This window comes from Schistocerca americana, chromosome 11 (genome assembly GCF_021461395.2).
Source record: "Schistocerca americana isolate TAMUIC-IGC-003095 chromosome 11, iqSchAmer2.1, whole genome shotgun sequence".
In the NCBI taxonomy this organism is placed as follows: Eukaryota; Metazoa; Arthropoda; class Insecta; order Orthoptera; family Acrididae; genus Schistocerca; species Schistocerca americana.
The window spans coordinates 144,712,179-144,725,465 of NC_060129.1; the positions used below are offsets into that span (position 1 = coordinate 144,712,179).

Below are 13,287 nucleotides of genomic sequence, written 5' to 3' on the forward strand. Positions count from 1 at the left end.
AGTATTTACTAACTACCACGCAAATTCCGAGCATAGATTCAAACAGCAAAGTAATATTATATTTCAGTCTTCCCATTATATAAAAAAGGAATTCTAGATACCTCCGTACACATTAATTGCTGTTTAGAACGCTTCTACGAGCAATACCAAACATTTTATAAGAAATATCGTATAAAGTTGCGTGAATAGATTCATCACCCACAAGATAAACACTGCGAAATGCTCAGAGTTGGGGGAAAACATGTCGGACGATTCAGCTTATTATATAGGAGCTCCATTTCCCGTAGTATTTGCGGTAGACACGCAGTGGAGGTTGTCTCATTGTAATGTTCTTTTTCTTCTCTCCTTCTCCCTGAAATATTTCATTATTTGAGTTTAGGCTATCTACATTACAGTACAACCTTTACACATAATGTAATATTCAATTTTATGGAATGTTAGGCACACAGTGCCTAACATTGAAGAAAGGCGAATTTAGAGAACTAGAAAAAAGAGAGAGAAAAATACTAAGAAAAATTCTAGGTCCTGAGAAAAACAATGAAAATAGATGGATTAAAAGGAGAAATGAAGATTTATACAAAAATACAGAAAATATGACAGAGACAATGAGGAAGAGACGGCTGAAATTTTATTGATATTTAAAAAGAATGAAGAAACACGGATTACAAAGCAAAGAAAGATGCCAACAAAATAGATGTTACAGAAGAAGTAATACGTGACAGGAATCACTACAGGCTACTGATAAGAAACGCCTACTATGAAGAAGATGAGCCAAAACCTCGACCCAAGAGAGTGTGGACACATGAGCAGAGACGAGCAGTTGGAGAGAAAATGAAGAAGTACTGTGAAGAAAGGAAGAAAAAGAAACACCATAAGTCTTAAGTTGTATGCGGTCCATAGCTGGTCAAATTCATAAACCAAAAAAAGAAAAGCAGTATAACAGGACGAAATAAAAATCAAGTGAAGTCACTAACGAATGCTTCCACAAGCCTCCCCTATCCTTGGCACATATGCTGAATCCTACAGACCCTTGAATGCTTCCACAAGCATGCATAATCGAAATTCGATCAACCATCAAGCTGCTTATACGGTTTTGACGCCTGCGCAAGTTTGTCACACACTCGGTCAAGCGTTCTTGTGCGAGTGTGTTTGTCAAGCATGCAGTTACGTGTGTTGCCACCTTTACAACCTTCGCACCTGCAGACAGAATGTTTACGGCAGCGTCCATCAACAGGACGCCAACCACGCCTGGACGATGAGGCAGATCGGACGTCTGTGCCGTGAATGAGGCATCAGCCTGGTCCCCTAGTTCTTACCAGCTGAGTTATCCAACCACGCCTTACGGCAAAGCTTGAAACACATCTAGGCGTACAATGTAGAAGCAACACATGATTCACAGACGTAACCATTCTGCAAGTTCTAGAACGGCATAAGCTACATCGCAGAGTTCACGATTCGTTTTACAGTATAACCAGTAAATCACCCACCCAAGATGCTTTAATGAAATGCGCTCCAATATATGAAACAGTTCCAGTCTTCTGATTACTTTACAAATGAATTAATGTTTTACGTTAAGCATGTAAGCGAGAAAAACGTAGGAAAGATTTGAAATTACGTTTAAAATTTTTTGAAGTCACTAACTGTTGTCATTATCAAACACTGGATGAATATAGTCTCGGTACTTTGCGCTCCAGAAGCAAAACGTAGTTTTCCGCCTGTCTCAGTGTTTCCTAGTATCGCCTGTGGTCGAAAGTCGGTGGACCTTATCAGTGATAGCAAATGTCATGTACCGTACCTGAAATTTTAGCCGCAGAACTGATCTGTGGCACACGCTACACTGTAGCTACAAGTGTTCTAGAAATAATTCTTCCATTTCTCTTTAATTGGTCAGTTAATTTGATTTTATTTTATTTCGTGTGCCATGGGTCCAACTGTGTTGAGTTCACAAGGACCCGAGTCACTTTTTTACAAATACAACATGATAATCTTATAGCATATACAGACATTTGAGTACATGATTATGTAAAAATTTATACAGTGTCTTTGAGCAGCAGTACGGTAAAAAGACGATACATATTTTCTTAGAATCAATAAAGCAACACGGAAAAACAGATACACACAGATACCGAGCTCAAGTTAAATAACCTTCTTAGTGGCGTTATGTCAACTTGTATTAATATGATATTAAAATTTATAATTTATTTATTTAAAAATTCATCTGGATTGTAAAAAGCTTTTCTAGCAGAAATATTTTTAGTGCTTTCTTAAACTTACTCTTGTGATGGATCTCTGCCTTTATTTCAGGAGGAAGAGCATTGAAGTGTTATTTTCCAGTGTAGCGGATACCCTTTTGCACCAAGCTCAAATTTCTATGCTCACTGTGTATATCATTCTGCCTCCGTGTGTTTTGCTCATGATAATTACTGTTTGGTAGAAATATCTCTACATTTTTACAGACAAAACACACGAGGGAAAAAATTATCGGCATGTAGTTGTGTATGTTTTAAGTTTTCGAAAGCTATTTCTAGACGAGTCTCTTGGGAGCAAATCACATACAACTCTTAAAGCTCGCTTCTGAGCAATGAACACTTTCCTTGCTAGTGGCTGGTTGCCCAAAAAATAATGCCATATTCAAGCAGCGAGTTAAAATAGCCATAGTATGCCACTTTTGCAGTGTCAGGCTCAACACATGTAGTGACATCCTGTAAAGCTTACGAAGCAGAGTTAAGCGTCTTACAGAGATCTATAATACGTGAAGACCAGTTCATTTTCTTGTCAATGTGCCCTCCAAGAATTTTGTTGTTTCCATTATTTCTATTGGCTGATTACCACATGTCACACTTAATTCTTTTTCTGTTTTTGTACAGAACTGAATAAAGCTGGTCTTACTGGAACTTAATGAGAGACCATTCACCTTGAACCAATTACCACATCTGAGAGTATGTGATTAATGGATTCCTCAAGATTACTATCTGTTCTACTGCTAATAAAAATTGTGGTATCAGCAGCAAATAATGTAAATTTACATGGCAGGCTTGTACATGATGGTAGATCATTTATAAAATTCAGGAATAATAGTGGTCCAAGAATTGACCCCTGACGCACTCCACCTGTAATGGAACTCCATTCAGAATGTGAGGAAACATCACATACTCCACCTGAGCTATTCAAGACATTTTTTGTTTTCTGTCTTGGAGATACAACTGTGGCCAGTTGCCTGCAACACCACTTACTCCTCCTAATTTTGCTTTTTGCAAGAGAATCTGGTGATCAATACAGTCAAACGCTTTAGACAAATCACAGAAAACACCAAATGCTGGCATTTTTTTCATTAAGGATTTCTAGGACTTCATTTGCAAGTGCATAGATTGCGTCTTCTGTTGAATGGCTCTTTTGAAAGCCAAATTGGCTCTTGCAGAGAACTCTATTCTTCATGAGATGATCAGTAATTCTTACACGTATTAGCTTTTCTAGAATTTTAGAGAAAGCTGCCAGCAGAGAGATAGGTCGATAGTTGCTTACTTCAGTTGTATCGCCCTTTTTGTACAGGATCTTCACAATGGCATACTTAAGTCTACTGGGAACAACACACTTGTGAAGGGAAGCATTGAAAATATGACAGAGAATGTCCCTTATCCACACACAATAACATTTGAATAAATTACTAGCAATATTATTAAACCCTGCAGAGTTCTTACTTTTTAGAGACAAGATGATTTTTTGAATGTTATCTACAGTGTCAGGATTAAGGTTCATTTGAAATACGACTTTGATACAACGTGTTGAAAAATAAATTTTGTATTTATGGCGGCAAATTAATTTCTGCCTTATTACAACAGAATGTGAATGCCGTAAAGACACCTCAGACGCGAAATGATCTGCATTACAAAATCTGCAATGTAAATTCATCAAACTGCAATCACAGTTGTCAGAAGTATTTGACATTCTGTTCAGTGCACATTTAAATGTATCATTCAGAACGACAATAGAATTATTGTTATCAACATCAGCACAACTTTCTCTATGCAAAAACTGTCTCTCTCTAGCTCTTCGTCGGCCAGTCCATCTCTTTAATGTTCTTCTTTGAATGATTTCTTGTAATAAGAAACGCCGTGACTACTCAAAATGAAAATACTGAAAATTGTGAAAACACTAAATTTTGTGGCAATAGCGGCAAACGAACACAGAGTTAGTTCCGTTTACTCTTATACCAAAGTAGGTGAACAAAAGACGCTAATAAACAACGTTTTTTGTCCCCGATGGCTTCGTTATTACGTTTCGTTTTCCACTGTTGAAAACATTAACAGTTGTGGAGTTCCAGGTGTCCAGTATACGAGTATTACTTCAAATGAACTATCTGCAGCGTTTAAACATGACTGTCTCTGGAATGCAACTTCATGAAACGTTGTTACTTTTGTGTGTCGTTTCTATCATAGCATCCGATCATTAAGCCTGTTGGTAGCAAAATCAGAGACGAAGGACAACTTTTCTAGTGCGTGCGTGTGTGTGTGTGTGTGTGTGTGTGTGTGTGTGTGTGGGTGGGTGTGTATGTGTGTGTATGACTATATTTTCTCACCTAATGACTATGTATAAACATGATTTTGTTTTCTTTTGTGCCGACCGCAGTGGACGAGCGGTTCTAGGCGCTACAGTCTGGAACCGCGTGACTGCTACGGTCGCAGGTTCGAATCCTGCCTCGGGCATGGATGTGTGTAATGTCCTTGTGTTAGTTAGGTTTAAGTAGTTCTAAGTTCTAGGGGACTGATGACCTCAGAAGTTAAGTCCCATAGTGCTCAGTGCCATTTGAATCTTTTTTTTTTTTTCTTTTGTCTACAGGAAAGTAGTATCACACGAAAGTTGTGAACAAATCAGTGTGGATTTGCAGAAAATAAATGCGTAGTGTAATGACTGGGACGGCCGGAGTGGCCGTGCGGTTCTAGGCGCTACAGTCTGGAAGCGAGCGACCGCTACGGTCGTAGGTTCGAATCCTGCCTCGGGCATGCATGTGTGTGATTTTCTTAGGTTAGTTGGGTTCAATTAGTTCTAAGTTCTAGGCGACTGATGACCTCAGAAGTTAAGTCACATAGTGCTCAGAGCCATTTGAACCATTTTTTTGTAATGACTGGCAGTTATCTGTCAATATTAGTAAGTGTAACCTACTGCGTATAACAAGGCGAAAATCCCCATTAATGTACGAGTACAACATAAATGCCCAGTCTTTGGAAGCGGCAACGTCTGTCAAGTATCTGGATGTGACTATTCGAAATGATCTCAAATGGAATGATCAGATTACACAAGTAACGGGCAAGGTGAACTCTAGATTGCGGTTTATTGGTAGAATCCTGAAGCGATGCAGTCCTTCAACAAAGGAAATAGCTTAAAATACGTTAGTTCGTCCAGTTTTGGAGTTTTGTTCGTCTGGGTGGGACCCTCGCCAGTTGGGTCTGATTCGAAAGACTGAGAAGGTCAAAAGAAGAGCGGCAAGATTCGTGGCGTACATTTAGCCATCGCCAGAGCGTTAAAAATCTCATAGAAAGTTTGAAGTTGGACACTCTTGAAGATAGACGGCGCGCTAAAGAGAAGGGGCTGCTCACTAAATCCCGAAATCCGATCTTCACCGAGGATGTAGGGCATATATTATTACCACAAACTTTCATTATCGCGCAATGATCACCATTCAAAGATGAGGGAAATTAGAGCTTGTACTGAGGCGTTCAGGCAGTCGTTTTTACCGCGCGGGATCTTTGAGTGGAACAGAGGGGGAGGCGGGGGGGGGGGGGGGGGGGGGGCAGGGGGAATATGACTTCGGCGCGAATTGTGCCCTCCGCCACACACCGCTTGGTGGCTAGCGTAGTATATATGTAGATGTAGAAGTTCCTTCCGAATTGTATAAGTTTCATTGACCTCTTTATATAATTAATTTAAAAAATGTTTAGTTCAATTTTCGATGCTCACGTATTAAAATTATGATCGCTATTATCATTGTAATGTCCACATTGTTATTACTTTCTCTATGCAAAAACTGTCTGTTTAGCCGTGCGCTTTCACTCTGACCCGCTAGCATTCTCCATTTAGGCGTACACTGAAACAAATACAGTTCCCGCACAATAAGCGGGAGTCGAAAGTCGTAGTGATTGAAATTGAAGAAATTACATATTACGGACTTGCTTCAAATTTTGTGGTACTGGCAGCAAATAACCACGCAGTTACTCTTACAGAAAAGTAAGCGAAATACCGACGCCGACATGCAACGCTATTTACACACTTGGTCACTACGATACGTTTTGATTTACACTGCTGGCAACATAATCGACGTAATAGTTATCGCATTGTAGCTGCGCGGTATTCATGTTTTACTGCAAATGAACCACGTAAACACGAAAGCCCATAGAATGCGATTTCGCGAAATTCGCACAGCCACTCACACCAGGGAGTTCAAAAAATGGTTCAAATGGCTCTGAGCACTATGGGACTTAACTTCCATGGTCATCAGTCCCCTAGAGCTTAGAACTACTTAAACCTAACTAACCTAAGGACAGCACACAACACCCAGCCATCACGACACCAGGGTGTGCGGACATTTGCCACGCCGGGCATTCGCCACGGTTTTACCTGCTCCGAAGGGTTGGGTCCCTCGTCTGCCCCTCCTTCTCCTTCTCCTCCTCATCGCTTACTGAGCCTTTCTGTTGGTTTACTTAACGTAGAACCAGAATCTCATTGGATTTGCTGCCACATTTCCAGAGAGACTTTCGTTGCAGAAACTATTAAATGCACCTCGCATCGAAATCCGTACCAAATTTCGAGCCTCAGTAATAATACTTCACCAATCTTGGAGATTTTGCGTTCGTCTAAATTATACGTGCCTTTTTCGGTGCTCCTGCAGCAGCTTTCTGTCGTGTTTTGTGTAACATGGCTGCTTTCTCGATGAAGTTTGAGAGTTACGTCTTCCTGTTTACATATATAAATGACCTGGTAGGTAGTGTCGGAAGTTCCATGCGGCTTTTCGCGGATGATGCTGTAGTATACAGAGAAGTTGCAGCATTAGAAAATTGTAGCGAAATGCAGGAAGATCTGCAGCGGATAGGCACTTGGTGCAGGAGTGGCAACTGACCCTTAACATAGACAAATGTAATGTATTGCGAATACATAGAAAGAAGGATCCTTTATTGTATGATTATATGATAGCGGAAAAAACACTGGTAGCAGTTACTTCTGTAAAATATCTGGGAGTATGCGTACAGAACGATCTGAAGTGGAATGGTCATATAAAATTAATTGTTGGTAAGGCGGGTTCCAGGTTGAGATTCATTGGGAGAGTCCTTAGAAAATGTAGTCCATCAACAAAGGAGGTGGCTTACAAAACACTCGTTCGACCTATACTTGAGTATTGCTCATCAGTGTGGGATCCGTACCAGGTCGGGTTGACGGAGGAGATAGAGAAGATCCAAAGAAGAGCGGCGCGTTTCGTCACAGGGTTATTTGGTAAGCGTGATAGCGTTACGGAGATGTTTAACAAACTCGAGTGGCAGACTCTGCAAGAGAGGAGCTCTGCATCGCGGTGTAGCTTGCTCGACAGGTTTCGAGAGGGTGCGTTTCTGGATGAGGTATCGAATATATTGCTTCCCCCTACTTATACCTCCCGAGGAGATCACGAATGTAAAATTAGAGAGATTCGAGCGCGCACGGAGGCTTTCCGGCAGTCGTTCTTCCCGCGAACCATACGCGACTGGAACAGGAAAGGGAGGTAATGACAGTGGCACGTAAAGTGCCCTCCGCCACACACGGTTGGGTGGCTTGCGGACTATAAATGTAGATGTAGATCAGTTCCGTCTCTTATTAATTTATTTGGTATGAATCTCTCGAGTGCTGTTGATACTATTTCTTTGAACTTAAGCCACATATGGTCTTCACTTACATAGTTTGTGGGGGTTGGAGAGTGTTAGAAAGACGTCAACCGAATTTTTAGCTACTTTTATAAATAGATATATCTCGCGACTAGTTTTGGTGAATTTCTTTGTTACGGAATTGAGCCTCGCTACGACTGTGTGTTCACTAATCTCTGTATCCGTCGTAATGCTCAGGATTATTTGTAGCTAAGAGGTCAAGTGTGTTTTCGTAACCATTTACAATCTGAATGGCCTCGTGAACTAATTATCCACAATAATTTTTAAAAAAAGCATTTAGAACAATTACGGAAGTTGTTTTCTATCTACAATAGGGTCTGAAAATGTCAACATATGGAAGGTAGATTGAAGTCACTGCCAACTATAATTGTGTGAGTAGGGTACCTGTTTGTGACGAGACTCAAGTTTTCTTTACACTTTTCAGCAACTGTTTCATCTGAGACCGGGGGTTGGTAAAAGGAGCCAGTTATTAATTTATTTATAACCTCTGCCCATACTAAGTCACAGGAACTATCCGCTTGAATGTCGCTTGTGAGCTGAAACACACATTACATTATTTTTCCTTAAGTTGTGCTTCCTGTTTCTGTTGTAGTGCGGATCATCACAATTACGGCTTTTCCCACCAAAACCTAGGATGCTTTCTCTGTGACCCTGTAAATACCAGAGCTAAATACTGTAGAACAACAACGTACGTTACAAGCATAGCATTCTGTATTACTTCAATTCTTTATTTCTAGCCAGCCGGTGTGGCCGAGCGGTTCTAGGCGCTTCAGACTGGAACCGCGCGACCGCTACGGTCGCAGGTTCGAATCCTGCCTCGGGCATGGATGTGTGTGATGTCCTTAGGTTCGTTAGGTTTAAGTAGTTCTAAGTTCTAGGGGACTGACGACCTTAGCAGTCAAGTCGTATAGTGCTCAGAGCCATTTGAACCTTATTTGTAACATTTTAAAATTGTACGTCGACTTTAGATGACATGTCAGTCATAGATGTTCTTATCTCTATTTAGTGAACGTATTTTCGGTTATGTTTTGAACATTGTACCGCTACACTTTATTAACTAATGTTTCGCTGCAAGGGATATCCGATTTTAGAGAGTAAATTAGTATGGAGTATGTCGTTCTTCTTTCCAAACATTCACATTCCCATTTCTTCTTTCCTTAGTGTGTTTTGGGCATGCAGTTGTAGTAATTAAAGTAGGCAGAAATGCAGTGGTCAATAAGAAATGTTTAGCGTACATTCGCATTCTCTTTATATCGTTCCTTCCTTGTTGCTCCTATGGCGATGGACTGTTTCTATCGCAATCGGTAAGCGTGAAAGGAAGCTACCGTACAGACAGAGGGATCTATATTTATACTGATCAGAACTAATTACATACTGACATAATCGTCATATTGCTTTCGTTTTCCAAATGTTATAAATATTTCGATTTCGGGAAAGAATCTCTGTATTTCGCCGAGATGTCAAAGAAGAAGGTCCCTTACGTACTGGTTGTATCGAGTAAGATGTGGAGACGGAGGTTTGGAAGGGCATCCCTTACCTGAGGGATCACTACATTAGTCTGTCTCTAAACTCAAGAGCGTGCAGCGGTTTTGGTGGGGCAATTGGCCTTTCCCAGAAGAACGCTGCCACTGGCCTACAGGGGCACCCAAAATTTGTTGCCCCTTATCGGTGTAGCGGTGTAGATCGGCGTGCGGTGATATACGTCGTTTCTGTTCGTGGGATCTTAGTTGCCAGTGTCAGTGAGTTAAATTTGTATACTTACTGATGTACTTCGATATCCGGAAGTGATGAATAATTGTATAGCATTGCAAGAAAATGTGCAGCATTCGAAGAATAGGAGGTATTTGTGGAGTAACGAGCATTCGATCGTCTCTAACGTTATTACAGCTTGTGTTAAGGAGGCGACGCAAAAAGAACTGTTGGCTAATATTACCAGCCCCAATCAAAGGGCTGCAACTATGCAAACGTCAGCCTCACCCAATAGGGCACATAAATAAGGAACGGAAAAATAGGCCGTATGGTTTACTGGAATCGCCACGAAGTAAAACTCATAATTTTGGGAGAAAAGCCGGCCGGAGTGGCCGAGCGGTGCCTATGACCTCAGAAGTTGAGTCCCATAGTGCTCAGAGCCATTTGAACCATTTTTATCCTCTTCAAAATATTCCCCAATACATACTATACACTTATGCCAGTGCTTTTTCCAATTCCCGAAACACTTTACGAGCTGTTTCTTCGGGACAGTTTATACGTCTCTTAACTGTGCATTTTTAATCTCATCGATGCTTGTAAAACCACTGTCCTTTAAGGCCTGCTTTGAGATGTTTATACCTACTTGTCTGCCCTTTGTTTACTCATAACAGGCTCACCAAAAGCAATATTTACCAGTTCTAAAAATTTCATACACTTTATTCCATTCTTATAACAAAATTTAATTAGATTCTCTAATTTATTTTTATACAAAACAAATAATCGTTGATGCTACCAAAACACATGTAACCTTTCTGACAGCTGACAACACAGTAAATATCCAATATGCATAACATTGTACACATACTTTTCAGGCATGTGACAAAAAAGTAGTGCAGATCGGACCAATACAACACGGAAAATTACGAATATCTGCTTACTTTTTAAACACTCTTCGTGTTGCAAGAATTGTTAAGTTTCAATGTAGTCCTTTAAAGAAAATTTGTACCTTTTAGTAGAAACACATATTAAGAACAGGCCTTAAATTCTACAGACTGATTCCATTATGTGGGATTCGTTTTACGCATAGCAATAGAGGAACATGAACAGGCATTCGGTTCTATGTTTGTAGGATAATCCTGACTTCCGTTGTTATGTTAATAATATTTACTCTATGTTGTTGTGTTTCGGAAGAATCTATCGTTTTTTTTTTTTATTCCTTATGGTCTTAATCAGTTTGGATTCTGTAGAAATATTGGAACACGTGAGGCGATACTGACCCTACGACTTATTTTAGAAGCAACCCTGTGACGTAGCTGGGTTGGCAGAGTGGGGACTCGCTCGTTCGCTCTTCAGTTTACTGACAGACTATACCTGGCGAAGGGGCAAGAGTGGCAAATGTCCGGCGCGGCAGATGTCAGGCATTCCACACCAGTGGACACTGGAGCCGGGCGGACGGCACTCGCCGGCTGTCTCCTTTTGAGGCCACACGTTTCGCGACTCGCCACTTCCAGCTACGCACCCTGCTCCAGTAGTTAAGTACCTGGATGTCTGACTTCATAATCTCGCGTCTTACAGAACAGGCTCAGCGCTCCTACCTGCTGTACACTCGGAACACACGCCTGCCCTGTTGCGTAGACCGAAGTCGGCGCGGCACGCTCTGTCTGACACTTCTCGCGAACGACTGCCCAACAGCCAACGCCGCAGTAGCTCTGACGTCACGCGGGACCCTCCCTCTCCCCCCGCCCCCCCCCCCCCCCCCCACTCTCACCGATTGCTGGCGGTAGGCCAACGGCGCGAGGCGTGACCTTCGCGTCTTGCAGCCTTTCTCCACGAACGCCTTGCTGCGACTGACGTCATACAGTAATACAATACGCACACAATGCACGGACAGTATCAAGAAGGATATGACATTCTATTAATCATTGATGGTTCTCAAAGTGATGTAGGCCATTTTTTTCGATTTTTTAATGAGCTTCACCATAATATCAGTTTTACAATTGAGCGAGAATCCGATCCTTAAATTTTTTGGACCTCACTTTAACTGTGGTTGACAACCGCATTGAATTTAATATTTTTCGGAAAAACACGTTTTCCGACAATATTATACCTGCAAACTCGGCCCATCCGTACGCCCATAAGATGGCCTTTTTTCATTCTAATATTCACAGAGTTACAGCTATCCCTCTTGCACCAGATGCGGTAGAAACTGAACTGGTCACACTTGAGAATATTGCTATAAATAATGGCCATAGGCCTCAGTTGGTAAGACAGATGTATAACAAGTAAATAAATAAAAATAATATGACGTCTTCCACCCTAGGAGATGCGTTAGATGACAAACAGGTGGCAACGATTTCTATCCCTTACATAGGCAATATAAGTTACAAATTGGGGCGAGCCCATAATTTCAGAGTCGCCTATTCTACTAATAATAGTTTACATAGGAATTTAATTCACTCCTTGCAGAGTAAGAGCGATACACTTTCCCAATCAGGAGTATATAAAATTACATGCGCGGATTGTTCAAAATTTTACATCGGGCAAACGGGACGAGCTCTGGGTCTCAGGTATAAAGAGCATATCCCTACTAGAAGCGGTGACGGTACTAAGGGCTCTACTTATGCGGAACACCTTGTGCAAACGGCTCATGCGCCGAGCCCTCCAGTAAATATCGAGTTACTTCATGCCGAGGTTAAGGGCTTAAAACTGGATGTTTTGTAAGAAATACAGATGTTTAAGCATCCACAACATGTTAAAGACAATATCCTCAATGACCAACTCCTACTAAGAAATAGAAAATTTTTGAAGGTTTCGCGCCTTTACTTTGTTCTTCATACTTGTAAATCTGATGATCTGGGGATTATCACACGCGCGCGCTGATTGGCGAGCGCGGTTGGTCAAGCTGTTCATCTTCTTTCTTTTTATCCTCATTTTCCTTTTACGATGAAGGTGGTTTTAGCCTGTTGAACACCTCACGTTTTATCCCTATATCTTTATTACCACGACGTCTTTAGATTACGTCCCCTCACCCCCCCCCCCCCCCATGCTAACTACTGGCTTTAGGTATAGTTTCTAAGAGTACCTCCTGTTGTCATAGGTAGCTTCATATATAAGTTCCTTTACTAGCATAAGCAACCGTCTGCGGTTATTTTTAGGTTTCATCTCCTGTTTAGCTCGTCTCTTGTTCTATCCATTTCATTTTTTGATATACGTTGATCCACGGTTGGGAATATATGGGCTATTTAGGCCCGACCCATGTATAAGGTTTCTCCTATTCGTGTGCGCGCGCATTCAAGTAACTTCCCTTGTCTTGCGCATGTGCGTAGGTAGCGGGTCGGGCTTGTAAGTGAGCGACCGTTTGTAGCTGCAGTTTATGGCGGGTCCTGGCACTTGTGGGTTTTATTGTTGTTCTGAAGAAGGTGTAGTTATCTACGCCGAAACCTGAGTTAATGCCTAACACTAGGTGCTTTTTTCGCAATCGAGGCGGGTTTTTAGTTTTTTAATATATTCATCAATGCCACCTATGAAAATGCCCTTGACAGATTCCAATAGCCGGCCGCGGTGGCCGAGCGGTTCTAGGCGCTTCAGTCCGGAACAGTGCGACTGCTTCGGTCGCAGGTTCGAATCCTGCCTCAGGCATGAATGTGTGTGATGTCCTACAGTTAGGTTTAAGTTGTTCTAAGTTCTAGGGGAC

General features: G+C 41.5%; 1 protein-coding gene across 1 annotated transcript in view; it reads right to left on the reverse strand.

Annotated features, from left to right (window-relative positions):
• The window catches only part of LOC124554061 (ankyrin-3-like), a 57,564-nt gene extending 46,263 nt beyond the window's left edge, over positions 1-11,301 (reverse strand). The window contains exon 1 of the mRNA XM_047128102.1: positions 11,189-11,301. The gene's annotated coding sequence lies outside the window, so the exon portion shown is untranslated. The remainder of the gene's footprint in view (positions 1-11,188) is intronic.
• Between the last annotated feature and the right edge of the window lie 1,986 nt (positions 11,302-13,287).